Source organism: Nyctereutes procyonoides, unplaced genomic scaffold (genome assembly GCF_905146905.1).
Source record: "Nyctereutes procyonoides isolate TBG_1078 unplaced genomic scaffold, NYPRO_anot_genome, whole genome shotgun sequence".
Lineage (NCBI taxonomy): Eukaryota > Metazoa > Chordata > Mammalia > Carnivora > Canidae > Nyctereutes > Nyctereutes procyonoides.
In genome coordinates, this window is record NW_026575020.1 from 47,683,257 (window position 1) to 47,709,313 (window position 26,057).

General features: G+C 41.6%; 1 protein-coding gene across 2 annotated transcripts in view; it reads left to right on the forward strand.

Annotated features, from left to right (window-relative positions):
- Positions 1-837: 837 nt before the first annotated feature.
- The window catches only part of HELZ (helicase with zinc finger), a 158,724-nt gene continuing 133,504 nt past the window's right edge, over positions 838-26,057 (forward strand). For both annotated transcript variants that reach the window (XM_055326387.1, XM_055326397.1), the window contains exons 1-4: positions 838-883; positions 2,232-2,287; positions 3,210-3,301; positions 6,467-6,523. The gene's annotated coding sequence lies outside the window, so the exon portion shown is untranslated. The remainder of the gene's footprint in view (positions 884-2,231; positions 2,288-3,209; positions 3,302-6,466; positions 6,524-26,057) is intronic.

Consider the following 26,057-nt stretch of genomic DNA (forward strand, 5'->3'; position numbering starts at 1 on the left):
ACAGGGTGGGCTCGGCAGCGCCCGGAGCCACATTCCTGGGGGAGGGGTCCCCACTCGAGGGTCTCGGATCACGTTACCGGCCGAGGGGAGGAGACAGCGGGAGAGGGAGCAGACGGGGGAAAGTTGCGTCTCGCGGGTTACTTCTCCCCCAGCCCCCGAACGCGCCTTGTCGCCGGGGGGCTCGGGGACAGTGTCCGCCCAGGCTCTGGAGCCCGACGGCCCCCGGGACGCTGTGTCGGGACGGAGGCACCTCTCGGCCCGCGGCGGCGGCGGGGCTGCGGGGCTGCGGGGCGCGGGGCTGCGGGGCGCGGGGCTGCGGGGCGCAGGGCTGCCCGGCTCCCGGGCCCGGCCGGCGACCCCCCGGCTGCCCCGGGGCAGGGAGACGGCCGCCGAAGCCCGCCGCGGGGCACCGAGGATCCCGAGCAGTAACAGACGCAGAAATGCGCATAAATAAATCAATGAGCAGCTCCCTGCGCTGCCAGCAGCAGGGAAACCTCGGGCTGATTAAATGCAGACGTGGGGTGTCTGCCAGGGCAGGAGGGCGGCGGGGCAAAGGGAACGGGCGTGGAGGCGAGGGCTGGGGGAAGGGAACCCTAGGGCCGGAGCCAAGAGGAAAACCCAAAGCCACATTTTGAAAATGGGGGTGGATTTTAGATGCAAACAGCCCGGAGGAGGGGAGGGGGCCCGGCAGCAGGCGCCCGGCCCGGCCCGCCCGCCGGGGCAACTTTCCGGGCGGGAGGTGCGGCCGGAGGGGCGGCGCCGGCGGCGGGAGGCGGGAGTCGGGGGCCGAGGGGGGGAGTCACTTTAAAGGCTCTTTCTTACCCATAATGCTTTGTGGGGACGTTGACAAGTGGATCCAAGATGGCGTAGAAAGTAATGACAGGTAAGTCCTGACTTCCCCCTTCTCCGCTGCCGGGACCGCTCCGCGAGCCGCCGGAGCCCTCCGGGGAGGAGACCCGACTCCCCTGCAGTCCCCGGGGCCCCGGGAGGGGCGGCCCTCGGACGGGCTGGGGACGCAGGCGGCCCGCGGCGGGGCCTGGGAAGCGGGGCTCTTCGAGGCGAGGCCCGGACGCTGGGGCTGTTTACAGCTTCTTCCCCTCCTCGGTCCCCTTCCCCTCCGCTGGGGGCCGCGGCGCCCGGGGCCCGGGCGGTGGGGGGGGCTTCGCACACCGGGGCGGGGAGTCTGCGGGAGGTTTCCCCCGCCGCGGGCACTCGGGTGTGTGTGTGTGAGTGTGTGTGTGCTGGGGGGGGGTCGAGCCGCCTTGCACGCTCCCCCCCTCCGGGTCACGGCTGCGGGTGGGGAGCGTGCGGGCCTCCCACGCCCCGCGGGATCGCCCCCTCGGGGCTCGCACTGGCGGCGGGGGGGCGGCGGCAGAAGTGGGTCAGGGCTGCGCCCCCTCCCTCCCCCGCCTGGGGGCTGTTGCCTGAGCTTCACTCCCCCCCTCCCCGCCCCCCGGTTTCTCCGCCCCCTCCTCGGAAATTCTCATTGGCCCACGAGCACATCAACAAAAATAAAAACAGACTATCTTTTCTGGGAGGTTGTTTTAAGACTCCCCTTCTCTAGGGCTGAGGGACTGCAGTTTTATTTAGGGAACTTTGGTTCCTCTAGCCCCAGATTATTTGAGCTCTCTGCACCCTCTCCTTCACCGAGGATCCTTCAGACAGGGCTGGGAGCCAGGGGCTTAGGGTTCTTCTTGGATTGGGATCCTCGGGTTTGGTTTGAAACTCGAAATTGTTATTGCTTCTCCCTCACGACTTAGACTTTTCAGGCAAATCGTTAATATGATGTGTATGACTCTAGGGACAGTGGATGGGGGTGTGTGTGGGGGGGGTGGGGGGGGAGAAGTTGTCCTGGCTGGTTTGTTCTTAATTTTGCCCTCTCTTTAACTTATATTAATGAGGATTCTTGTCCTTTCTTTCTTTCTTTCCTTTCTTTCTTCTTCTTTTTTTGAAAGTAAGATCACTCAGTGCTGAAAGACATGGCTTTTTTTTTTTTTACGTTTTTGGATCTTAAGAACATTTTATAATCTATTACAGCACGCAGAAAGGAAATGTTTTTGTTTTAAAGCAAAACAATCATTTACGGAACTGCATACTGTAGCCTTTTGGTAACTCGTTCCATTTGAAGTTTAGCAGCCTAAAGTGAGACTTGAGGCTGATAAAGTATTTGCTGTCGGTCTTGTCTATTATTGGTGTTGTACAGACACATTTTACTTTTCTGTTTGCCTCAGGAATTGGATGAAGTAATTGATCACTAAAGAACTACAGTGCTGGTGAGATGTGTAAGGTGAGACTGCAGTTAAGAATGATTTACCTTTTCCCCTTCATTTTAATCAACGCTTAAGGGTGAGGCTAAGTAATTTGATGAGACTGTCTTTATTTTCCAAATACCTTAATTGATCAAATGGGTATGCAGGCAGGGCTCCCTTTAGAGAGGAATAATGTGTCAAACGTACCCAACTTTTAAGTTGTTGTAACACATCAACCATAGTGGAGCTTATCCAGAGCCAGACGTTATTTGCAGTTATCCTTGATCAGTATCTTCACCAGGAGCAATTATATGTAAATTTCCTTGTGTAACTTTAATTGGATGTCTTAATTTCATATATATATTGGTGTCCATCACGTACTCCGCATTGAGTGTTAGTGATTGTTTATGTGGATTTTGTGTGTCTACAGTTACTGGGACTCTTGTCAAGAGCACCCCTTCCATTGGAAAAATTTATTTTAGGCATCGGTCACGCCTTTTCTGAATAATGGAATAGTACTTGTCTCTCCCATAGTATTTTGAAATAAAAACAATAATGTTGAGTTTTGTTTTATTAGGGATAAAAATGGTTTGTCATTATTTTCTGGTCACATGGTGTGTGTGTTGGAAGTGCTGCTTTAACTCCTCTGCTTTGGATTTAAAGGGCATTATTGATAAAGTGTTAGTGAACAGTATTTTATAATGAGGAGGAAAGAAGTTTGCTAATTTTACATTTTTCACAAGCAATTTTCTCAATTTTAAAAATCTTTTATGATGGTTTATTGAGAAAATGTAAAGTTATTAGGGTCACTGCAGATTTGTGTGTGTGTGTGTGTGTGTTTTCCCAACACATATGGATAGCCTTTGGATTTTGAAATCCTCTCACAAACTTTTCCTGTCTATCACAACATCTGTTTAAGAAGAATAAGCTGTTCTTTCTTTTTTTTTTTTTTTTTCCCAGATTGAGGCATTCTGTTGACATTTTGCCTTACAAACAAAACAAAACAAAACAAAACTTGGGAGAGGAAGGTGGACGTAAATCAAGATCCTTTTGTAAGTGCATACATCACATTTGCTTATGTTTAAAACTCAGTGCTTGTGTGTATTACATATATTTTTATTTTTATTCTTGGCAGAGCAAATATGGATTTTAAAATTTATTTATTTTCAGCTTAGAGATGGAGGCATATTCATGCCTTAGACCTTCCAATCAGAACCTTTTCTTTTTATTTATTTATTTGACTTTACAGATTACTTTGTGGAAAGGAGCAAGTAATCTGCTTCTTAGCCTATGGGGATGTTTGTTAGCCTATGGAGTCTAAAAATGAAATATTTAGGGGCATGTGGCTGGCTCAGTTGGAAGACCATTAGATTGAGATTCTTTGGATTGTGAGTTCAAGGCCCATGTTAGATGTAGAGAATACTACAAGAAAAAAACCTTTAAAAATTGAATATTTAGAAACTGGTAATCTCTTGTGACTAGTGTTGTTTGGCCTGAATTGTGTCAAGACATTTTCCACAATTTTCACACACGTAGACCATGTGAAGTGTTAGTAGTCACTTCAAAGCAAAGTTAGTAGCTGGCTATCAAACAAGTTGTTAACAAAGTATTCTAAAATAGGAAATACCATAATATTAAAGTTTGGGGCTAAGTAGAAGACACTGTCTTGTAGCTGAATAAAGACATAGCTTTTTTAGTCTATCTAAAAACTGAGAAGCTTAGGACATTATTTTTAGGGGAGGCTGTAGTTTTGGAGAGTCATTAAGTACTTCTTCATCAGGTAGTAAACTTGATTTTTGCCACTGTTAGCAAGATTTTTCATTTTCTAATATCAAAAATATTCAGTCTGTGTTGTAAAGTCTGTATACATTTATGGACTGTCCAGTTTGTTTTTTAGTGGGGAAGGGAGTGATGCCAACACAATAGGAGAGATCATTCCTACTTGCAGAGGACCTTATGTAGTTTAAAAATAAACAGCATCTTCATGAAAGGCTAAGAATATTGCAGAGGGACCTACAAATAAGTAGACAATATCTTACACATGCATTTTTTTTATTCCCTGTTTAAGAGGTAGGCTTGGTATTAATATTAAATACAAGTCATTTTATAATTGTCACACTCTATTTAAGATCCAAAATACAGGCTCAGCACAAGAAATAATGTCCTTTGTCTGCTGTTTTAAATGCATAGAAGATTTTGGGCCAAGTTTATCAACTTGTTGATAAATAAGATAGGGTGAGGAGCTACTTAAAAATTATTATTATTATTTTTTTAATACTTAAAAATTATAAGCAAATTATTATGGTTGTTTATTTTCATAAACTTAGATGAGTGTACATTCAGATATAATTTGATTTCTAAGTAATACTTTGAAATGTTTTCTGGGAAAGAACTAGGTTATGTGTGGAGAATGTGGCCACAGCAGCTTACAGTTCATTTAAATTGATGGGTGTAGTCAGGATTTATGTAGCATTAGCTAGAAGCAACATAAAACATAGTGGTTTGTCACTTCAGGAGTGGCTGGGATAATACTTTTGAGTAATCCTGAATTTAATAGAGTTAACATTACTCTTTTAAAAATAATATTGTAGATGTAACATGAAGACTTTTTATATGTTTTAAATACAGAAGAATATATAATTTTTAAAAGCTATAAATTGTCTAAAATAAATGGAAAGTTCTTCAGCACACTACCAACTTTTTTACTTGTATAAATTGCACTGGGTCATTTTCTCTAAGAGCAGGAAGTTGTTTGGTAAAACCAGAGTTGTATGTTCATCTTGCTTTTGAACCAAACCCCCCCCTGATTCATCATTAGATCTTCAAAGAACGCATGGCATATTTTTTGAGTGAACCATTATGAAGTGTGAATGTTTGTGATTTTTGTTATTTCTGTGCCATTTTTTTTAGGTGTTCTCAGCACATCTGAATTTGCCTTTTTGCTTTCTTCTGTGGAAATGCTCCTTGTGGTGAAAATATTCCCATAAGGCGAGCTTCCTGGCACTAGGCAATATGTATAACTAATATGGTTTTAAACACTTGTGTTTTTAATATTTTATTTATTTATTCGTGAGAGAGAGAGAGAGAGAGAGAGAGGCAGAGGCAGAGGCAGAGACAAAGGCAGAGGGAGAAGCAGGCTCCTTGCAGGGTGCCGGATGTGGGACTCCATCCTGGATCTCGGGATCATGCCCTGAGCCGAAGGCTGACACTGAACCACTGAGCCACCCAGGCGTCCCTAAACAATTGTTTTTATGCAAAAACTGATGCATGCTATAGTAAACAAAATTGAATGGTACTTAAGTACATACAGTAAAAAAGATTAAAAAAAAAGAATTTGTTCCCCTTCCTCCATCTTTAGTTCTGTTCCCCTGAGCTGACTGTGGAAAACAGTTGGTGTCATTTGGCTTTTGGAAGACCTCTCTGTTGCTGAGGTAGTAGTGAAAGTGGAGGGAGAAGTCAAGGAAGGCATGGACACTAAACTGGTTTAGGTGTTATACACTGACTATTCTCCTCCAGTTTCCTGTGATGTTAAGTAATAAACCATCAGTTTAAGATAACTATAATTGAATTGTTAGTGAAACACTCAGTTAATTCCACTGTCAGGTTAGTACAGTTTTGATTTGTTGATCTTTTAAGGAAATAAATACTTGTGAATTAAATTCATATAACCTTAGGGCTGGGGGTAATGGTGGTAATTACCATCTGTAGAATTTTATGATAAACTGCACAGTATGTTTACTATAGGCTTTTTATAACTCACTTTCTGTCCTTTAATTCTCATAACAACCCCAAGTTAGTTGTTATTTCCATTTTGCAGAGGAGGAAATTTAGGCCAAATGTGAACTAGCTAACAAATGTCATAAGACTGGTAAGTTGTGGTGCTGGTGTTCTGTCTTGGAGAGCCTATGCTTGTAATGTGCTCAGCTTTACTTCTATCTAGTCTGTCTTATTTTCCAGATGAGGAAATTTAGGCCTGCAGAATTCAAGTGACTTGCCCAAGGTCACACAGCTAAGTGATAGCTACAATAAACCAAACTTTTATCTTTGTTCTCTTATCTCAGAACTTTTGGTCCTCGATGGTTATGCTACATTTTACTGAAATACTATGGACCAAAAGACCATATTCTGTGAATACTGGATACAAATGCTTCACAACTGATACATCAGCAAAGGTGTTTTCTACTATGTATTTAAAAGCTTCCTTTTCTTTCTTTCAGAAATTATAAAGAGCTCTGATGGGCTATTTGGGTGATCCCCAGTGCAGTGAACTGCAGGTGAGTAAGGTTTAGGAGAGCTTTATTTAGAAAACAAGAACTTGGTAATGCCTGAGAAGGGGACAAAGAGAGGCTTAATCTAGAGGGCGAGTCTGTCCGGGAAGAATAAGGTGGGGCCGGGTGGAGTAAGGTTGGGCAGTAGTGAGATAGTGGAAACCTGACAATGCGGATCCCACTGAATTGGCTACAGACTGGAGGATGATGCGCATCCTCTGAAGAAACTGCTTGCCACCGTTGTCAGAGTTTGAAGAGAAGTGAGGGTAGGTTAATCTTCCACTCATGTTCTGAATGAGTAACCACACAGGGGCTCATCCTATCTGCATATGATTGGAGTTTGAGAGGCCCTTCAGTTTTTGTGTCAACATTCTGGAGTGGTAATCACCCTGTGCTCTGATGAACTTGGTTAAGTACTGAATAGTTTGTTTTTCCTGGTTTCTGCTGTGTATGTATTGTCATGAATGATTGTATATATATCTGCACTTTTGAGCATCTAGATAGTGAGAATGTAGTAATAGAAACAAAAGGTTAAACTTTTTTCCTGATGGTTATATTTATTAGTCCTTCAAATTATTTATCTTTTGCTGAAATGCCCTGCTAAGAAAGGCAATTTAGTCTTTATTACTTCTGATTCACAATAACTGATTTTTTGGGTCCATTATTGTAACTTGGTCTTTCATTATTAAACTTAGATAGATGATGGTGATACTACAGAAAAAAACAATTAGAAGCCTTAATATTACCCTCATGGGGCATCAGTGCAAAAATTATGTTTTGATATATTTTCAATACTAGTCTTTTGTTAGACCTCACCAGCTCAAGAAAGCTTCATCTGTTAATAAAATGACTTGCCATCCCCCCTTATGGACTCTGGCTGGGTGAGATTTATAAGACATTGCCAGCTTCTTTTCACCCATCTGCTTTAAGCTGGAGTTTTTAGTTTTTTGTTCTTTGTGGTTAAAATAACTTTTTCTATTTAACTGTACCTTGGTCTCCTGGCCCTTAGTTCTGTGATTTGTCCATGATTCTGTGCTGCTTTTTAACTGTGATACTGTCTGCTACTGAGTCAGCAAGTTGGCTTTGAGAATCCCAGAAACTTTAGTGTGACAGACAGTACTTTATACTTTCAGAGTTTATAATTGAATTTGGGCTTGGCTATTTGCTGATTGCTAAATTCACAACACAGTTGTAGGCATTTTTTGTTTTTGAGTTTATGTTTGTTTTGCGTGATTCGGGGGTTCAAAACAGTTGAGGTGATTTGTTGGTCCTTGGAAAGTTGGGGTCTGGGGGTGTCAGAGAGGTCATTGTGGTAAGGAAATTCATGAGCGTTCTCAGATAAGGCTAGAATGAGCAGTGGAAGGGAGGGGTGGACCTCTTCTTGAGGCTGTATTAAGCTTGTATCCTGGAACCCCTCTGTTTCCTTGCTATGGTGGAATTTCTTTAAGTTCAGGAGAATGGATATTAAATAAATTGTTGAGGTGCCTGAATGGCTCAGTCGGTTAAGTGTCTGCCTTTAGCTCGGGTCATGATTTCAGGGTCCTGGGATGGAGCCTCCCATTGGGTTCCCTGCTTAGTAGGGAGCCTACTTCTCCCTTTCTCTCTGCTGCTCCCCTTGCTTGTGCTCTCTCTCTGTTAAATAAATAATTGAAATCTTTAAAAAAAATTGTTAAATATTTAGATTATTACCTTAAAATAGTTGACGTTTGTTTTGGTGTTCAATTAAAAAATATATTTTTGTGTGTAAGTTTATGCATATTTATATGTAACTATATGTATATATGTATATTTGACTCATGTTTAATATGGTACATGTAATTTGAATTTTTCATACTTATTAGATCGTGGAACATTTCCATGTTATACATGTCACAATTTTAATTTACATGCTTACATTTTTAAAAAAGATTTATTTATTTGAGAGAGAGACTGTATGCTTCCATGTGAGTGAGAGGAGGTGCAGAGGAAGAGGGAGAGAAGCAGACTTCCCACTGATCGTGGAGCCTGACCTAGGGCTTGGTCTCACAACCCGGAGATCATGACATGAGCTGAAATGAAGAGTCAGATGCTTAATCGACTGAGCCACCCAGGTGTGCCCCTATATGCTTACATTTTGGAAGCTACAAAATATTTTGTCGATACATGCTCCCATAATTTTCCTAAATCTTTTAATATTAGGTATTTATATTGCTCCCTGGTTTTCACTTAATACTTTATTTATTTATTTTTAAAAGATTTTATTTATTTATTTGAGAGAGAGATGGCAAGAGAGTATGAACAGGGGCAAAGGAGAGGGAAAAGCAGGCTCCCTCTCGGGGCTCAGTCCCAGGACCTGAGATCATGACCTGAGCCCCAAGGTAGATGTTTAACTGACTGATAACCAGGTGCTTCTGACTTAATACTTTATTCTACATTACCGTAGATATTATTAATATTATTTTTTTGACTAATTATATTTCTGGGATACATTTCTGAGTGTATTGGGTTAAATGAATGTTCTTATGGCTTTTTGTATATTTTGCCATATGATTTTTCAAGAATGTTGTACCAGTTTGTACTACTAACAGTTACATGGATATACCTGTTTTACCATAGCTGGACAGAAATACATTTTTTCCTTAAAAGTTTTTGCTCATTTAGTAGTGTAAAGTAGCATTTGCATTTCTTCTATAATGTTGAATTTTACTCTTCGAGTCTCTTCATGGTGAATTGTTTGTCCACATCCTCTGCTATTTTATGCTATACAGTATTGATGTGAGCTTTGGATGGTAAGGCAAGTATAACCAGCTAATAAACCGGTGATTAATAAAAAGATAACCAGAACACATTCCGTGAAGCTGTTCAAAGAGGTCTAGATAAGTGATCTTGGAGATAGTGCTTGAAGGGAAATAGGATTATTCTGAGATTCAATGCAGCAAATGTTTATTGAGCATCCACTGTGTACAGTGTGCCACCTTGTGTCCTCTGAGTGCTTCCAAGTCATCATGGTGGTGTCTACCTATTTGAAGGAGGCAGCTACTTGAGAATGCCTGAAACTTGACCAATGGGGACTCAGGCTGCTGAAAAAATTCCTTTGTGGCTGGTTGGAGGGCTGAGGGGGATCCCTGTCTGAGAACATCTTCAGCTCATTCATGGTATACCACTGTGCCTTTGCACAGTCTTTGATAATTCTGTTTTGAGGAATACGAAGATGAATAAAACCTATTTCCTCCTGACAAGGAACGAATTATCTAGTAGGGAGAATAGGGGCACCAGAAAATGAAAGGACTAATAGGAGTTTGATAGGTGCTATAAAAGAGTTCAGCAGAGTTCAGCCAAGGTGCTTAGTGGTTAAGTAGAGGGGGTGATACTGCCCCCTTGGGGATATCAAGGAACAGTTCAGCTGAAGAAGTGATACTTAAATGGCACCACCGTCAGGATGAGAAGCAATGGAAAGAAGAGGGCATTCTGGAGGGAAGAAAAGCTTGAGTAGAGGCAGAGGAGTATTGTTGGGAATGAGGTGGACGTCAGGAAACTGCATGTCCACACCACTTGGACCCTGGGGGACATAAAGGAACATAGTGGAACATGAGGCTACTGAGGTTGGGACTGGGCTTTGGGGGGGGGGGTGTTAAATGACAGACCAAGGATGAGTAGGATGGATTGGCAGAGAGGAGAAACAGAGAGAGGGACTTTTAGTTGCATTCATGGTAATAGTCCACGTGAGGGATGATAAGGGCCTGAATTGAATTGATGGCCTTGGGGATGGAAAGGAGGCAGTGGATTCAGGAGCTATTTTGGAGGTTGAACAGAGAGGTGACTGATTAGGTAGGAGGAGAAGGGAACAGTCAGTTCCACGTCTCAAGTTAGAGGTGATGTTGAGGTTTTTGTGCTTGGATGGTCGGCAGAATAGGCATCAGGAATAGGGAAATCAGGAGGAAGAACAGGTCTTAGGGGTTTGGAATAGAGGCAGGATGAATTTGGTTTTGTTGGTTGAGTTCAGGGAGCTAGTAGAAACCTGAAATCAGAATTTTAATCTCGAAGGAGGAGAGGAGGAAGTTTGGGGGCCAGAGGTACTAGAGGAACCAGTGAGGTCTGACATTCAGTAAGGCCAAGCATGGATGAAGCTTCCTGATTCCCAGCCCAGTGTTCTCCTAGCCTCACACTGTGGAGTGCTGATTGGTCTCATCTGGGGGGTTTTCCTCACACCCATGTATGCTCAGTGGAAAGCTGGAAGAATGGAGTTTATTGTGGGGAATGAGGATTTCATTTTATATATATGTTTATATATTATTTTATATACAATATATAGCATACATATTTGGGAGAGGGCAGAGGGAGAAGCAGGTTCCACACTGAACAGGGAATCTGACACAGGGCTCCATCCCAGGACCCAGGGATCACACTCTGAGCCAAAGGCAGATACTTACTTAACCACTGAACCACCCCAGTGCCTCAGGACTTTATTTTTTATTTATTTATTTATTTTAATAATTTTTAAAAAATATTTTATTTATTTATTCACAAGAGACACACAGAGAGAGAGGCAGAGACATAGGCAGAGGGAGAAGCAGGCTCCATGCAGGGAGCCTGATGTGGGGCTCGATCCTGGATCCCAGGATCATGCCCTGAGCGAAAGGCAGACGCTCAACCTCTGAGCCACTCAGGCATCCCAGGACTTTATTTTTTAATCAAAAAATTTTTTATTATGGAATCTTTCAAACATACAGAAAGTAGTAAAAGAGTATAGTCACTTCCATTGTACCCATTTTCCAACCTGAGCAGTTGTTCAGTTGTTTCTGTGGTGTCTTCTGTTTCTTACCTCCCCATTAGTAACTTTATTATTTTTTTTAAAGATTGAGAGAGCACATGCATACAAGCAGGGGAATCAGCAGAGGCAGAGGGAGAAGCAGGCTCCCTGCTTGGGAGCCCGAAATGGGGCTCAGTCCCAGGACTGCAGGATCATGACCCAGCCCACAGCAGCCACTTTACCGATAGAGCCTTCCAGACCCCTCTCCCCACCTTATCCTTTACTTTAAAGCAAATGGGAAGATGAACAGTGTTGGTTATGCTGGGTGCGTGTGCAGATAGGGAGAATTTGAACAGTTCAGTAGGGTTTGTTCTGAGCTCTCTGGGTGTGGTCTAGAAGGAAGAGAAGTAGGATTAACTTCCAGAATCCTGTTCTGCCTCAGACTTCGTGTTTTTGAGCAAATCACTTAAGTCTTTTGGAGTCTTAGTTTGTCTGCGATGGAGATAAATAATAGCTTTGCAGATTCACTTGAGACAAGATATGTAAAATCCCTCTGTGAACTCTAAACTTTGAGGCTAAACTATAATGCAGATTTTAGTTGTCAGAAATAACAAAAAGGTAGTGCTATTCAACTTTGGGATTCTGTGTGGCTGGCAAAAAGTTTATCTTACTCGACTAAGTTTTATTTTTCAGCAACCATACTTATGTTAGGAACCTAGGGGCTCAAAATAAACAGAATCCCAGCTTCCATGGAGCTCATATTCTAGATCTGGAGGGTAATAGTGAGCTAATCCTTCTATACCAGTGGGCCAGGCACTGTTGTGAGTACTGCTGTAGTTTAACCTATTAATTCTTGCGAGAGTCCTGCAAGGTACTGTTATTATCCATATTTTACAGATTTGGAGATGGAGGCACATTTTTAGGTGGATTGTCTCAAGTTGCAATGCCAGGATCGAAATTCAGGCAGATCTGGTTTCAAGCCTGTCTATCTACTCTTAATCCTTATCCCGTAGACAAACTCACTGTAGCATACTACTGTTTGATACAAATAAAAAAGGTAGGCCCACACTGAAATTACTCCTAAACAAATGTGTTTTCTTCTTGTAAAAACAAAACAAAAACCAACCAAAAAAATGTCATTAGTGTTTTGGAGATGGCGATATGGTAGTCTTTGGGTAGAAAACTATTTTTCCTCCTAACTTTTTGTTGGCTTCACCAGCTTTCTTGGTTTCTTTGGATACACATGGTTGCCTCAAGGGAAGGGAGTCATTTTTCGGCTGACACTTAGGCAGAATCTCTCTCTCTCTTTTTTTTTTTTTTTAAAGATTTTATTTATTTATCCATAGACACAGAGAGAGAGGCAGAGACACAGGCAGAGGGAGAAGCAGGCTCCACGCATGGAGCCCGATGTGGGACTTGATCCCACGTCTCTAGGATCACACCCCGGGCTGCAGGCGGCGCCAAACCGCTGCGCCACCGGGGCTGCCCAGGCAGAATCTCTTCTTGAATGAACCACCTTATAATTCTCTTTTACCTTTTCCTCCACTTCCCCTCCGTTTCCTTAGCCTGGGGGAATTCCCTTCTCTGGTTTCTCCTACTCTGTTTTTTCCCTGCTCTCTCCATTGTGCTAGCCTGACCAGTCTCGTCAGCTGCACACGTCCTGAGAGAGTCCCTGCTTTCTGCTTTTGCCTTCTCTTCCCTAGCCTGCCTCTTGCCACCTACTCTGGGCTTAGCCCTGCTTTGGCTTTTCTAAATTTATTTAGTGGGACTAGCTTCCTACCTTTGGCTCTGGCTCTGCAAGCTCTTAGTCCTTCAGGGATAGGGCACACTGGGAAATGGGCAACAAGAAATCCTTAAATTTGCCTCTGGATTAGGGCATGGGCTTTACTGCTTATAAGAAGGGTATCAAGGCTTGTGTACATGTTTTTTTTTAGAAATTTTGGTTAAATAAGCAGAACATAAAATTACCGTTTTTTGCTCTACAGTTCAGTGACAGTAGGTACATTCTCATTGTTGTGGGACTACCCCCGCCATTCATCTCCAAAACTCAATTGCCCCAGACTGAAACTCTGTACCCATGAAACAACTCTCCATTTCTGCCCACCCCCAGCCCCTGGCAACCAGCATTCTTTCTGTCTCTATGAATTTCTCTATTCTAGATCCCTCATATAAGTGCAATCATATATTGTCCTTTTTGTGTCTGGCTCTTTTTACTTAGCATAATGTTTTCAAGGTTCACCGACCGATATAGCATATGTCAGCTTTTCCTTCCTTTTTAAGGCTAAATAATATGCCATTATATGTAAATACCACATTTTTAATCCATTCATCAGTTGATAGACACTTGCCTTTCTTTCTTTCTTTCTTTCTTTCTTTCTTTCTTTCTTTCTTTCTTTCTTTCTTTCTTCTTTCTTTCTTTCTTTCTTTCTTTCTTTCTTTCTTTCTTTCTTTCTTCTTTCTTTTCTCTTTTTCTTTTCTCTTCTTTTCTTCTTTTCTTTCTTTTCTTCTTTTTTTATTCATGAGAGACACAGACAGAGAGAGAGAGGCAGAGACCTAGGCAGAGGGAGAAGCAGGCTCCTCACAGGGAGCCTGATGCGGCGCTTGATCCTGGATCCCGGGATCACGACCTGAGCGGAAGTCAGGCGCCCAACTGCTGAGCCACTCAGGTGTCCCGACATTTGGGTTTCTTCTTCCTTTTGGCTATTGTGAATAATGTTGCTATGAACATGAGTATACAAATATTTGTTTGAGTCCCTGCTTTTGGTTCTCTTAGATATTAACCCAGAAATGGAATTGCTAGATCCTGTGGTAATTCTATGTTCAATTTTTTGAGCAATCACCATACTGTTTTTCATAGTAGTAGCCCCATTCTTTGTCCCACTAGTAATGTACAAGGCTTCCTGTTTCTCCACATCATCACCAACACTTGTTATTTTCTGGGCTTTTTTTTTTTTGAGAGAGAGCACCTGTGCTAGTGGGGTAGGGAAGGAGAGAGCTGTAGAGGGAGAGAATCTCCAAGCAGGCTCCACATCCAACACCCAATGTGGGGTTGATCTCAGGACTCTGAGATCATTTTCTGAGCTGAAACCAAGAGTTGGATGCTTAACTGACCCAGCTACCCAGGCACCCTTGGATTAGTTTGAGTTTCAAAGCACTTTTTACAAAAGATTTTTTTTTTTTTTAAGATTTCATTTATTTATTCATGAGAGAGAGGCAGAAGCAGAAGCAGGCTCTCCTGCTCTGCAGGGAGCCTGATGTGAGAATCTAACCTAAGACCCTGGGATCATGACTTGAGCCAAAGGCAGCCGCTTAACCTACTGAGCCATGCAGTCACCCCTCAAACTACTTACTTAAGTTAAAACCATTTGTTTAATTTATGTTATGAGGGATGCTTGGGTGGCTCAGTGGTTGAGTGTCTGCTTTGGGCTCGGGTGGTGATCCTGGAGTCCTGGAATGGAGTCCTGTACTGAACTCCCCACAGGGAGCCTGCTTCTCCCTCTGCCTGTGTATCTCTGCTCCTGTCTCTGTCTCTTATGAATAAATAAATACAATCTAAAAGATAATTATACCATGAAAATGTTTCTGCATATAGGATAGTTGAAAGACTAGTATAATCAACACTACTCATTTGTTAGCATTTGCCAAAATTTGCTTTCTCTGTCTAAATAGGTTTTTTTCGGGCAGCCCCGGTGGCGCAGCGGTTTAGCACTGCCTGCAGCCCGGGGTCTGATCCTGGAGACCTAGGATCGAGTCCCACATCGGGGGATTTAAAGATTTTATTTATTTACTCATGAGAATACACAGAGAGGAGAGAGAGAAGCAGAGACACAGGCAGAGGGAGAAGCAGGATCCATGCAGGGAGCTCGACGTGGGACTCGATCTCGGGTCTCCAGGATCACGCCCTGGGCTTAAGGCGGCGCTAAACCGCTGAGCCACCTGGGCTGCCCGGATTGGTACTTCATTAATACAGATTTGAATTGTGTAGGTCCACTCTTACATGGGGTTTTTACAGTATAGTAAATGTATTTTCTGCTCCTTGTGATTTTTTTTTTTTTAAAGTAATCTCTACACCCAACATGGAGCTGGAGATGAGGAATTGCATGCTCTATTGACTGAGCCACGCAGGCACCTCTCTTTAGTTTTTTTAAGATCTAGAATAGTTCCCACCCCTTTTTGTTTTTTATGACAATGAAGCATGGTTTAATGTCGGTGATACAGTGGTCAGTGGTAAGCATAGATGCCTTCCATGACAGTGAAGCATGTTGCTTGTTGAAAAATGCAGATGAGGGACACCTAGGTGACTCAGCGGTTGTGCATCTGCCTTCGGCTCAGGGCATAATCCCCGGATCTGGGATCGAGTCCCACATTGGGTTTCCTGTGAGGCGCCTGCTTCTCCCTCTTCCTATGTCTCTGCCTCTCTCTCTCTGTCTCTCATGAATAAAGAAAAAAGATTGAAAAAAAAAAAGAGGGATGCCTGGGTGGCTCAGCGGTTTAGTGCCTGCCTTTGGCTTAGGGCATGTTCCTGGAATCCTGGGATCGAGTCCCACATCAGGCTCCCTGTGTAGAGCCTGCTTCTCCCTCTGCCTATGTCTCTGCCTCTCTCTGTGTCTCTCACGAATAAATAAATAAAACCTTTAAAAAAAAAAAAGAAAAATGTAGTGAATTAAAAAAAAAAATCCATAACCCACTACTCAGAGATATCCACTTTTTAAAATAAACTTTTAATTTTGGAATCATTTTAGATTTACAGAAGAGTTGTAAATGTAGGCTAGAGTTCTCCTGTACTCTTCATCCAGTTTCCCTCGTTGGTTTTGTTGTTGTTGTTGTTGTTGTTTTTAGTTTATAGTTGAACAGAGATTTATCTATGCAGCTTATCTAAAATCAGGGTAAATATTCTAATTCACAGACACCATACCTGTTGCTCCTCTTTTGCAAGTCAAAATTTTCCCAAGGAGAGGCTCCTCCATTGTTAATACCTTACACTTCTATGGTATGTTTGTCAAATCTAAGAAACCATCATTGGAACATTAGTGGTAATTAATACCCAGGTTTTATTTGAATTTCCCTACTGTTTCTACTAAAGCCTTTTCTGTTGAAAGATCTATCCAGGATCCGTGTTGAATGTAGTTTTCCTGTTTCCTGAGCCAAATGACAATTTTTCAGAATTTTATTGTTTTTGTGATAATTTTGAAGAGTCTTGGTCAGGTAGTCATTTATTTAAAGATTATTTATTTTAGACAGAGTGTGCTAGTGTACGGTGGGGAAGGGCAGAGGAAGCAGAAAAGAGTGAGTCTCAAGCAGACCTGTCACGGGTCTCCATCTCACAACCCTGAGATCAGGACCCAAGCCCCTGAGATCAGGACCCAAGTGGAAAGCAAGAGTTGGATACTTAACGGACTTAGTCACCCAGGCACCCCGATCAGGTATTTCGTAGAGTACCCCTCAGTTTGGGTTTGTCTGATGTTTTCCTAATGATCAGACTGGAGTTACAAACCTGGTACAGGTTTTGGGGAGGGAGATACTTTTAATATTTTGTTTCCTATCTTGGCTTTTTATATATTTAATATGTATATATGTTTTACAAAATAAGATTATAAACCGTGTCATTGTATAATCTACTTGTTTTTACTTATCAAATGAGAGTAGGAAACTGTATTGAGTTTCAAAGACTGATTTGAAAATATTGTTTTAAAACATAGACTGTTGGTAAATTAAAGGCAGCTTTTAAGAGGGATGATGGTGGTAGTAGTACCATTTTGTTTTAATTATGCAGTTGGTTTTTTAAAAATTGATTTATGTTTTATATAAAAAGCTCAACTGTTTGGGATTATGATGTGTGTACAAGTCTCCACAGATAATCCAAAAGGGAAAATGAAGAAATGCAAAGAATAGAAAATTTTTTTTAGTAATATAATTTTCTTGGCAAGCAGCTACCTTTTCTAGAAAGTCTGTCTTTTAATGTAATTTGATTGCTTCATAAATATGGGTTTTTAAATATACATATTTTTATTGATTAGTAGACATGTTAAATGATTTGGGAGGAAGCTCAAACTTTTCAAGAAATAATTTGGAATTCTTGAAAGCAGCCTGTGTCCTGAATTGCTGACAGTTCTAAAATACGGGTCAGGAAAAGTCAAACTAAGATGGGAAAAAAAAGAACCCTTTAATTTTAGCTGTTGACATAACTTGTTAAATTTAGGTTTTTTTGCTTTTATCATTTTAGTTACTACAGAGGGTAAGAAGTCCATTTGGGTATTTCTTTTATGTATTTAAAGCATTTTACACTTTACTATATTGAATTCCATTCATTTTGGAATTTAGGAGAATTTACCTCTTTATGAAAGGGATTATTCAAGATGGAATATGATTGATGATCTTAGTTTCTAGTTTTCTAATTTTCTTCTCAATAGGCTTAGTTTCTCTTCTAATGCTTCTTGCATGTTCAGAGATTTTTATAAGAGTTTTAGAGAAAAATGCAAGTCTGGGCGAATATTAAACATAGTACAATGAATAGAACTTTCTTTACTTTGCAGAATATTTTGCCTGTGTATCCCATAGAACCATCACAGATTCCAGTTTTGGATAAAAGCAGATAAATTTAAAGATAACACAACATTCCTCTTTATGACATGGAATTCTAATGAGTACTGAATTTGGTACAGGACAGTTCTTGGAATGCTTGGCATTCAGGTTATTTTAGGCCATCTCTTTGGGAAATTCAATTAAAGTATTTATTGAATGGCATTAGTGAACTAAATGGTTGTCTTGGGGATATAAAGGATATAAAATATGACCCCTATTTATAAGATGGTTGTGTTGGGCAGATAAAGGATCTTTTTTTTTTTTTTTAAAGATTTTATTTGTTAAAAATTTTTTTTATTTGTTTGAGGGAGAGAGAGAGATAGCACGAATTAGGGGAGGGGGGCAGAGAGAGAGGGAGAGGCAGACTCCCTGCTGAGCAGGGAGCCTGATGCAGGGCAGGGCTGAGATCATGACCTGAGCTGAAGGCAGAGGTGTAACTGACTGAGCCCCTAGAGGCCCCCAGATAAGGCATCTTATATATTTAATTCAAAATAATAGATGATTAAGAGGCTAGATCATTCTATAGGAAGTAGTACTGGTTTGGGGAGGGGATGTGAGAGCATCTTATGGAAGTCTGGAAGGATTCATTTAAAGCTGAGTAAGAGTTAGGTTCAGAGAGGGGAGGGAAAGGACATTCAGGCAGTGGAAAGGGCATTGTCAAGAGACTCAGAAGCCTGTCCTTGGGGAGTGGTAGGAAAGTTAGGCTGTAGCCAGGCTGTGGGTGGCCTGGATATCTAGTGGTGAGCCTGGACATTATTTTATAGGCGTTTCAGAACCACCATGCCACCTCTCAAGTAATAGTTCTTAATTTTCTGCCTTCCTGAGGAAGCATGACACACGTCTACCAGCATCACTGTCTCCTCACAGCTGTGCTTAGTCTGGAGAAGGGGGCATACTCTGATATGCTTTTCTTACCCCACTGGGCTAGGTCATGTGGGTTATTTTAATAATGTATCAATCTGGCTTTTCTTCTTTTTTCACAATACATTTACTTCCTAGTAGGGTCTTGTTTTGGGAATAACAGTTTCCACAGGGAAAATAATGCAAGAGGCAGATTAAAGCTAAATTATTGACTTTGTAAAAAAAAGTGAATCTTTACTTTTTTTTTTTTTTTTTTTTTTAGCAATTCTTCCTTTGTGTAAATTTTTGTTTTGTTAGTTATGTAAGGAAACTTATGGGGGACCCCTGGCTGGCTCAGCCGTTTAGCGCCTGCCTTCAGCCCAGGGCCTGATCCTGGAGACCTGGGATTGAGTCCCACATCAGCCTCCCTGCATGGAGCCTGCTTCTCCCACTGCCTGTGTCTCTGCCTCTCTCTCTTTCTCTCTGTGTCTCTCATGAATAAATTAAATCTTAAAAAAAAAAAGAAAGAAACATGTATTTTATTGTATGGGTCTTTTAAGTTTTCCTATGGTTTTATTGTTTATATAGCTTAATAATTAAGGACAACTTGGGGTCTAGTCAAGACCCGATTGTGGCTGTTAGTGATTTCTGTCAGAGTGGATAGTAGTAATGTTCAGCATAACTCATCAGTCTTCTAAAATCTTGACAAATGCAGTGGGATTCATTCCACTCAAGTTAATTATGAGGAAAATAATTTTTTAATTTCTGATGGAAACAAATGTATAAGTCAGAGATATAGAAATCATCTTCAATTTAGATTGAAGAAATTTTATTTACTACTATTGGCTGCTGCTGATTGATCACAGTTTATTTTTGTTCTTTGAAGTCTGTCTGTAATCAAATAAGCTTTAGCTCTTTTGAAATAACGGAGGAATTTTATATTATTAACCAGAAAAGTTAATTTAAGGAAGATAGCACTTTTTTTTTTTAACAATAAAATACATTTTATGACTTGATTTCATGGTGGTCTGGTGGTTATTCTCATACTGTTATAGAAAGAAATCCACAGTGGGAAAAGAATGATGCTTTTACAAATCCCCTTTCTTTTTTACCATCTGTTACTGAAAATGTCTTAGTCCAGGCCTGTCTACCTACCACCTTTGTAGTGCACTATTGATTTCATTTTTCTTCCAGTATTTACTTTTGGTCCTGGACAAATTACCTAGCGATGATGGAATTCTTCAGAAGTATCCTATATTTTGTGCCAAGTGAACTCAATGATTGCTCTCTTTGGAGACATTCTTTCTGAGACTCCACTTTTGCCTCTAAAGCGTACATACATGGGAAGGGAAATGTATAGGTTTTCCATTTATTAACAACACACAGTGGGGCGCCTGGGTGGCTCAGTGGTTGAGCGTCTGCCTCTGGCTCAGGTTGTGATCCCGGGGTCCTGGGATCGAGTTCTACATCCAGTTCCCTGCAGGGACCATGCTTCTCCCTCTCTGTGTCTCTGCCTCTCTTCTGTGTCTCTCATGAATAAATAAAATATTAAAACAGCAACGCACTTATCCTTTTGTATCTATTTCTTCCCAGTTTTTAAAACCTGTGTTGTGACATTGTGATTCATATTTATTTTATTTTTAAAATATTTTATTTATTTATTTGACAGAGAAACAGCACAAGCAGGGAGTGGGGGTGGGGGTGGCAGAGGTTGAGGGAGAAGCAGGTTCCCACTGAGCAGGAAGCCCCATATGGGGCTCCACCCCATGGTCCTGGAATCTTGACCTGAGCCAAAGGCAGACACTTAACCAACTGAGCCACCACGGTGTCCCATGACTCACATTTTAAAAGTAATTTAAAAATTTTATTCTTAAATTATCATAGAGTAAAAAGTGGCTTTTTTCTTTTGGTAAGAAATTTTTTTTCCAATTTGATACATTTATAGTTTGTGCAGCCATCACCACAGTTAGAATACACAGTATCGCCACCCCGAAAAACTCCTTCCTGTTCTTCTTGAATAGTTACCATCCCCATCCCCTAACCCCAGCAACCACTGATCTTTTTCCATCCCTATAGTTTTGGCTTTTTGGAATGTAATACAAATGGAATCATAACAATATTAAGCTTTTAAGACTGGGCACTTTTACTCTTTAACTTTCATCTAAGATATTCCATATTTTGCAAATTTATTCTTTTTTATTACTGAGTAGTTCATTAAAGGACATTTAGATTGTTTCCAATTTTTAGCAGTTATGAATAGAGCTGCTACAAACATCTGTGTACAGATTTGTGTGTGAACCTACGTTTTCATATCTCCAGGGTAGCTGTCTGTGGGCAGAGGGGGATTGCTGGGTCATATAGTGAGTATATGTTTAACTTTTTAAGAAACTGTCAACCCTTTTTCTGGAGCGGCTGTACCATTTTATATTCCTACTAGCAATGTATGAGAGTTCTGGTTATTCCACACCACTGATATTATCAATATTTGTAATGTAGCCATTCTAATAAGTATGTAGTAGTATCTAATCATGGTTTTAATTTGCATTTCTCTGATGATTAAAGCCATTGAACATCTTTTCATGTGCTAATTTGCCATCATTATATCCTCTTTGTGGAGTGTTTTTGGAAATCTTTACCCAACTTAAAATTAAAAAAAATTTTTTATTTAAATCCAATTAATTAACATACAATGTATTATTGGTTTCAGAGGCAGAGGTCAGGATTCATCAGTCTTACATAATACCCAGTGCTCATTACATCATGTGCCCTCCTTAATGTACATCACCCAGTTACCCATCTCCCCCACCCCAGTTGTTTTCTTATTATCGAGGTTTGAGAGTTCTTTGTATATCCAGATATATATAGATCCTTTTTCAGATATGTGATTTGCAAATACTTTTCATCTTTAGCATTTTTTTCATTCCTTTAACAGTGTCTTTCAAAGAGTAAAAATGTTTAATTTTGATCAGCTTTATCATTTTTTCCTTTGGATTGTACTAAGATCTAAATCTGTCTTCAGGATAGATTTTAAAATGTTTCTTTCCTATAAAAGTAGTGAAAGCTAACTTAGTGATAGAAATGTTCTCATAAAGTTGACTTTTGTGGAAGGTGCAAATGTTATCATTTTATGGAAAGGTGATGCTAATTAAAATACTCCTGAGTCTTAGGGACATCTAGGACTTTTGCTTAACCAAAGGAGATGACTGGCTTAGGTTTGTGAGGATTTTCCTGCTTTCTTTTAAATGGTAATCTCTAACATAGTCAAAATACATATACTTTTATAAAGCAGAATTATGTAGGAAATTAGTAAGACTGTTTCAGAGTTAAAATGGTGATACTTCACATTCACATTGGATGCCTTTGGAAGTGTTTGGGTTTGAGTTTCTATTCTTTGAACAGCATTGGAGCCTCCATTGTGGGTCTAGAGTCGGTGTCATGGCTAAGGGCATGAACTGGGTTATACTGTTTGGATTTGAATCCTGCCTCTGTTACTTACCGTGTAACTGTGGGTAAGTAACTTTTTTGTGCTTTAGTTTCCTTGTCGTAAATGGGAATGGTAAAAATAATAGTATCCACCTTATAAGGTCATCATGGGGATTAAATTAGATTCGGTAGAGTATTTTCAACAACATCCAGTACACAGTAAGCATTCAGTAAATGGTTCTTATTGCTGAAGTAGTTTTATGGTGAAGTCATTTAAACAAATGTTTTAGAATTATATTTTCAACAGGCAGAATAACCAAATATTGCACCATTTTTCTCCCATGCCCACCTTTTTCCCTCTTGATACACTTCCTGTTATTAGTAATCAGTAACTCTGGCCAGTGTTATTAGCGATCATGTGTGTAGACAGTGATCAGCCCAGTGTTTCACTTCCTGCGAGGTACTAATTAGAGGTACATAAATATCAGTTAGTTCCAACTGCCTGAAACATCAGCCTGGACTGGCTTAAACTAGAAAGAAATTTCTCAGCTCACCTAACTGCAACGTCCAGGCATAGCTTGCTGGAGTCAGGGCTCAAGTAGTGACATGAGGACTCAATTTCTCCCCCGAATCAGCTCTGCCGTTTCCTGTACATGCTTCAGTTGTAGGCGCTCTTTGTTAGAAGTACGGCCGCAGCATATTCAACCCCTGGAGCCTGTCATTTTTGGGTTTAGCAAGAAAGAACTCTCGTCTCTTTCCCGGAAGCCTCAGCAAAAGCCCCGTGTCTCATTGGTTCTTATGGGTCACATGTCCTACCCTGGGCCAATCTCTGTGTTTGCGGCTGAGGCTTGGATTGGTCGGTTGTGGTCACGTGGTGGCATTGGCCTCCCTGGTGTAGTCAGCTCTTGAGGAAACTTACGGACTGAGAGCGAGGGAGAGGTGACTCCTTAAATGGGAAACACGAGCTTTTATCACCAGGAAGAGGACTGGGCGCTGGGTGGCCCAACAACTGATGATACTAGTCTCTGCTGTAGGTCAGCAGCGGGTTGCAGGAGTTCGTGGATTTGGTTTGGAATCTTGGTTTCTGATTCCCGCCTCTTGCCTGCGGAGTTCGGTACTCCCAAGCTTGTGTTCCCTACAGGGGTCGGAGTTGTAGAAAGTTAGCGTTTCATATTCTTTTTATGAATGTTGGATATTTTTGACAGGGAGAGAAAGAACCAAGGCTGGTAGAGGTAGATCCCACAATGGGCGGCCGTGGAGCTTCTTCCTCTGTTGATGGGATGCGTGTGACTCAGCCCCTTTCCCTGGGCCTCCCTGCCCGCGTGGGAGAGGCTCGTCGGGACCCGGCTTGGTCAGCGTCTGCGCCGGGCCCAGGCTGTGGTGGCCAGGCTTGTATGCTAGTGACAGGGCTGTGTCCGAGTCCTCGGCAGGAGCGTCTGTCAGCCCCGCAGTGAGGCGTGTCTGGGCCAGTAGTGCTACGTCTCTCACCGGGCGTTTTCTGGAGTCCACCCTGGCATGGTCTGTGGCATCATCTCACTTTGACTCTGCGTTTGAGAAAGCACTTTAACTTCGTCAGGAGTATGTGCAGGAAGGTCATGCTGTTTTCTGGAAAACCAGAGAAAACGAGTCTAAGACCCGCTTCGTACCAAGACGCACGCTGCAGCAGAGTACCCCAGTGAGGTTCGGGTAGGACCCGATTACCAGCACCGATTGACAAAGGTTAATTGTGAGAGAAACCTTCACATACATCCTTTTGTGAGGTAGGCACTGGAACCGAAGGAATCAGATGTTAACTCTTTATTAAGTGATTTACCCACAAAGCTCCTGACGTTAATAGTTCTGCTTCTAACCTCTACCTATCTATTAATGTTACTGAGATTTCCTGGGCAAATATGCTTGGGGACTAATGTTGGCACAGGAGCCTGTGATCTCTGTAGCTACTTTTAGGGGTTATCTTGCCTGGATGAGTGACCTACAAGTATACTTCTCCAATGGCTTTTCTTCCATGATCATAGAGATAGATAAAAGAGATGAAAATAACTCCTCTGTTAAGTAGATAAAGTAGTTACGTAGAGTGTTATTTTGTTTCCTACAATTATAGTCTATGTTGAGATCAGTGAAGTGATTCTACTTTATATAAAAAGAAAATTTGGAATTTTAGGGAAATAACAATAGCTAACACTTAACTGAGCACTTACTGTGTGCCAGGCGTTCTTACAAGTGTTCCACGCATGTTATTTCACCTAATCCTGCATTAACCATAGGAGGCAGGCATTAGTTGTCTTGCCATTTTAGAGGTAAGTTGAGATACCAGAGGTTAAGTCATTTGCCCCAGGCCATGCAGCTGGTGAGTGTCTGAGTGACAGGGCTGATGGTGAGTGAGGGGGGCTTGTGAGTTCTGAACGCAAGTCCTCTGGCTATGAGCCTGTGCTTTGGATCATTGTGCTACATTCCCTCCCTAAGAAATATTTTAGCTTGTACATTCTTAGTTTCTCTTTTTACTTCTTTTTGTAATATTTTCTAGATGTGGGCTGAGTTTTACAGGAAATATTTGCTCATTCTGGGGCCCCTGGTATCCGTGGATTTATCTATCTACTGTTGTTGTTATCTGGCAAGCAAACACTGTGTGCTTGTTTGTATCAGTAGTTTCCAGTAAGGAATGGTTTTACCCCCCAGGGGACATTTGCTCATGTTTGGAGACCCTTTTAGTTGTCACAGGTTGGGAGATAACTACTTGCATCTAGTGAGTAGAGGCCAGAGATGCTGCTACACATCTTAAAAAGCACAGGACAGCCTCCTGAAACAAAGAACTGTAAAGTATCAGCATCAGCTGAGGTCTGTGTAATAAGTTAGTGATCATGTAATGCCATTCTTTTTTTTCTTTTTAAGATTTTATTTATTTATTCACAAGAAATACAGAGAGAGAGAGGCAGAGACCTAGGCAGAGGGAGAGGCAGGCACTCTCTGTGGGGAGTCCGATGCAGGACTCATCCTGGCACCCAGACCACGCCCTGAGCTGAAGGCAGATGCTCAACCACTGAGCCACCCAAGCATCCCTTATTTATTTATTTTAGAGAAAGGGAGAGAGGGAATCCTCAAGCAGACTGTCTTTTGAGTGTGTAGCCGGCTGTGGGGCTTGATCTGATGACCTTGGGATAACGACCTGAGCTGAAATCAAGATTCAGACCCTCAACCAGCCAAGAGCCACCCAGGCGCCCCTGTTTGTTGAATTATCTTGTGAATAGCAGATTTGTTGTTTTTCTTGTTAATAGTTAATTTGCTAAATGTAAATAAACATTTAAAATATCCTGGCAGTGCCTGGGTGGCTCAGTGGTTGAGTGTCTGCCTTTGGGTTAGGTGATGATCCCAGAGTCCTAGGATGGAGCCCCATGTTGGGCTCCCTGCTCAGTGGGGAGCCTGCTTCTCCCCCACCATGTGTCACTCCTCCTGCTTGTCTCTGTGCTCTCATTCTCTATCAAACAAATAAAATCTTAAAAAAATATATCCTGTAATTTTAAAACCATATTTTGGTATTTTTTAATTAAAATCAAATTTTAATTTAATTAAAAATTTCAAACTGAGAAAAGTAGATGATAATATACCACATGTGCATACCAGCCATTTTAATAAGTACTAACGAAGGCTGAGGTTCTTTTTGAATTTTTGTTGACATATTCCTTAGAAATTTCTACATTTTTGACATACAAGTATCTCGAAGTTGAAGGGGCCTGGACCTCTGTTGACGTCATCCTGCCTCCCTCACTGCCACTGTGTTTTGGGTGCCCATCCACAGGTGTCTGCCCTCAGTTTTCACTGCAGTGCACAGGCAGTACATGGCTAAAGACCAGCTGGAAGAGCATGGGCCAGTTTGTCCTCAAAGCTGGAGGGGCCAGGCAGGAGTGTGGGCTGGAAAGAGGCGAGAGGGCCAGATAAATATCTGGAGCCGGTTGCTAAGTTGGAAGGTAG